Here is a 4,583-nt window from a genome sequence, read left to right on the forward strand (position 1 = left end):
CGCCGGGCCGCGGCTCCATGGCGGTGGCGGGAGGTTTTGGAGGCAGAGGCAGTCACTGCTGGCAGCGTGGTGGTGGCCGGGCCTCCAGGTAAGCAGCAGCGCCGCGTGCAGACTCAAGCCCTGCCCCCCTCCCACCCCGTATAGTTGAATTTGTGCAAGTTAAATGCGCATATGATGCAACTGACTTGTATATCACATTTTGTTATGCAAAAATTTATACACTGAAACCTGGGCTCCAAAGGTGACAACAAGAATGGTCAAGAGTATATCCAAGAAACTTTGTAAGTGTAAGCACAAGATGTACATTTGCTACAAGAGATGCACCAATACATCAATCCAATATCGGATCGGCACCAAATTAAAGAAAATCGACTGTATGGGACATTGGCTTTTTTTGCCTGATGTGGCTGATAATTTGGCCAATTTTTAAATGCTTTGTGCATGTGCACAGCTGCAGCACAGCACTTGGGTGGGAAGGAGCACAGCCCGGCAGCTTGGGGAGCTGTGTACAGCTAGTAAGTCTCTTGTGGTGGAAGGAGAAGGGGGAGGGATGGGGGTGGGAGCAGATCGAGGCCCCTATGGTGAGGGAGGGAGTGGGACTGGGGCATGTGCTGCCCAGCCGAGGTGGGGCGAGGCACAGGATGGAGCCATGGCTCATCTGGGGGCCACGGGGGAGGGCAGCTCCCACTGCTGCACACACCCCAGGAGGGCATGAAGGGCACGTGACCCCAGATCTGCGTGGGGTGGGCTGCCACTGCATGCGGGGCCTAGGGCTGCACCAGGCTCCTCCTGGCAGAGAGGTTGGACCAGGCTGGGCTGGGGGCAGGCGGCAGTGCTGGGAAAGGGAGGTTAGTGGGGGCTATGGCAAATTTTGGGGTGGCTGCAGCTCCCCGTCCCAGCATTGCCGCTGCCCACCCTGAGCCCAGCCCAGCCCCAGCCTGCCTTTGCCCCATGTACAGATCCAGGGACACACCCACGCCCTACCAGTGTCTGCACAGCAGCAGAAGCCACCCTCCCAGCACCCCCACTTCCCTGGATGAGCCACAGCTGGGCAGCCTCTACCCCCACTCCTTCCCCCACTGCAGGGGCCTCAATCTGCGCTCCCGCCACATCCCTTCCTTTCCCCTCCCCTTCCACCACAACAGACTTAGCAGCCGACACTGCTCTTCAAAGCTGCTGGGCTGTGTATTGGAAAACAGATCAGTATTGGCTGATATGCCTCCTTTAAAAACTGGCTATTGGTATTGGCCCCAGAAATCTATTGGTGCACCCCTACTTGCATCAATCTGAAAGGCAATCTCCCCTGGAGTGCTAGTCACACAGACTGTATATTCAAACTATCAGGAATAAAACTGCCTTATCATAACAATGTCCAGTTGGCTAAAATCATGCTGCTTGCACATCCTCAGATTCATTTCAAGGTATGATACAATATGGGGAAAAGGGTCAGAGAACAGGCTTTGTTTTTTTGCAAGCTATCAGTATCAATCTGTAGAACATGGAACTATTCTGAAACATCACTAGCAGGAAGTTTGTGGACCTGAAGACTACATACTGATCTCACCAAGAGTATCAACATATTATAAATCAGTGGTTTTCAATCTTCCTAAAGTCACTGAACCCCTTCATATCACTTTTGTCATAGAACCCCTCTCTGCAGGCCACAGGAGCTGATGCAGGGTCAGGCAACCCAGCCCAGCAATGGCAGCGCACAGCCTTCTGGCCATGATTACCCTCAATCTCTCTGTAGAACCCCTGATGATCTGCTGCAGAAACCCTAGGGTTCCACAGAACACAGCCTGAAAACCACTGCTATAAATATCAAATACCACTTTACCTGTATCGATACCCTGATACATGGGGAAAAAGGAAACACAAAATAAAACTAATAGATAATGTGACTTTCTTTGAAATAAACCCATTTTATTGTTAACGCTGGAATAAAAGAATGGTGGTTCAAATTGACATAAGTATTCAGTAAGGAAAAAAAAGTAATTATTTGGCATGATGCTCAACTAACCACTAAAATGCATCATAACAAGGTATTATGGAAGGCAGAATTTCAGCATAATTCAGTAAGTGATGTATATAAATAAGAAAAATATGCAGCACTATAAGAATACATGTGGAGAGGTATATGGTACTGACCACTGTAGAGGATGGAGCACTAGAAGAGATGGATAACTGACTTACTACTACAAAGGAAATAAAACGATCATCAGAAATGTTATTTTGTTAGAGTGCAAAAGAAAGAAATAATGGAATCTAAGGGACATGAAGTATCTTATAAACACCCATTGCAGAGAATGAAGATAAACTGAGTAGCTGGTTGCCCGAGAACCGTTATTAGAAAAATCTCATTAAGTAGAGAAACCCATCTTTGTCAGTATATCACCATGCATTAAATCTATTATACCTACTTCTACATTATGCTGACCTCCTGTCCTTCCTGCAGTGCACTCCCCATGCCAGCTTTATCATATCTGAAGAATGAACATAACTAAGGACAACATACACATCTAGTTAACAGAACTATCAAGAGAATCTGGTTGCTCCAACTTATAGTTGAGAAAACAGCTGGAAAACTGCTATGGCAGTTCCACTCCAGTCAGAATTGCTGCAATTCAGAATTAATGTGGTTCTTCTAAACCAAGCTAATAGTTGCTATTGGTCACATCTACACATTGCTGAATGGTGATGTTACTGCTCAGTAACTGCCCGTACTGCATCATACATGTGGTTATTTTTAGCAGCTGCTTCACCACAGCAGCACGCTATAACAGGGGAGCACACCGCTATGGCAAAGGAGCTGCTGGTCACATGTAGACACCTGTAGATGATTCAGCGTCACATGTAGACACACCTATATACCAGTAGCTCCATCCTTCTTTTAAAGAAGTTTCCACATTTAATGACCCTATACTATATAAGACTAACTGTAAAGGTATCTTTGTAACGCCAAATTATTTTTCCTAGGAGAATTATACTACTTCCTTTGCTTGTTGTGATAGAGCAATTACATTCCCTACATTAAAATAGGGTGCTACCTAGTCAAAAAATTTTTCATCTTTATCTTTATGGCTCACTCAATTTTAAACTATGTATATTTGAAAGAATGGAAGGAACCAACAACCTTAGCTGTTATAAACTTAATAAGGAGAATGCCTCAAGTTCAAAAGTTCACTGTGAACACTAGTAGATAAAATATATCTTCCTTTCTTGATATTATAAAAAAGGGGAAGGAAGTGGGGAAGCAAGTCAGTTCTATTAGGTTTCAATCAGTAGCTTTGTAATCAGCACAGCAGATTTCTAGCGTTTACCAGATTTCACCTGTGAACTGATATTGTCTGTCCACTTTTCTTTGCAAATTGCACGCTGGATGGAATGAGAATGCAAAAAATAGTCTGATGAGGGAAATCCCTCACCATGGTCTTCAAATAAGTGTCTGTAACAGGAACACGGCATTCATGTATCCCATCAAGTTTATTTATAAAATGTTAGCATTTTATTTTCAGGGTCTTTTAGTTCTTCGTTAGTGCAGAACATAGGCTGTATTTACAATATTGTTTTTGGAGCTATTCTACCAATGTAGTTCCACAAATACAAGCGATGACAAAAACACTAACTGTAGAGAGAGCAAGTTGGATTAGTGCCATCAGTTCATCTAATGCTGCTCTCAGTAACACTACATAAAACAATGGTAAAAAGAAAAGGCAGCAAGCAGCATAGAGTTGCACATTACTGACTAAATCAGAGGTGCATAAGCTTCCATAAGCAACAGCTTACTTCATCAGGACACATGATTCCTGCTTGGTGCTGGTGCTTAGAGATTTCCAAAGCTAGGAAACCTTTCTTTCTCCAAACCCAACATGCTGGTAATGTTATAGAGCAGTGGTTCTCAACCTTTTTCATACCAGGACCCATTTGTCAACATCGATGGACAGTCCCACCCCAGTGCTCCTCACTCCCGACTCCGTCCCCAGGCCTCAGCACCCCAATGTGTGGGGTGGGTGTGTGGGGCAGGAGGGGCCCAAGCAGCCCCTCACAGGCTGAGACTCTGCCAGCCTACAAGGGAAATGCCACAGTTTCCCATGTTTTTCTCCTTTAAATGAGAATCCATTTTTAAAGTGTGGCAATCCATTTAAGTTTGTTCATGACCCTTTCATATACTCTTGGGACTTTTGGGTTGTGACCCATGGGTTGGGGAACACCCTTATAGAGGACCTGGCTCTACAAGGGAGAGAAATCTGCCCCGGTCTAGCTCCAACTGCTTTTAATTTGTCTTGTGTTTCTGTGGGAGGGAGACACATGTGGAGCCCATGGACCCAAGACAGCAAGGGGGAGGCAAAAGCGCACCTGAAGGCATCAGAGACTGGAGAGAAAGAGAAAGACACCCACCACCCCTTTTCCTCCTCCCAGACAGCTCACGGGCAGTACACTCAGCATCCCCGCCCCCCTTTGCAAACACCCGCACCCTTTAAACACCCCTGCAGGCACCCACCCCATGCACTTCACCCCCAATACCCATTCGCCACACCCACGCGCCTAATGAAGCCCCCCCTCCTCCCTCAGCAGCAGCAGCC

The sequence above is a fragment of the Alligator sinensis genome, unplaced genomic scaffold, assembly GCF_000455745.1.
Source record: "Alligator sinensis unplaced genomic scaffold, ASM45574v1 scaffold1118_1, whole genome shotgun sequence".
NCBI lineage: Eukaryota > Metazoa > Chordata > Crocodylia > Alligatoridae > Alligator > Alligator sinensis.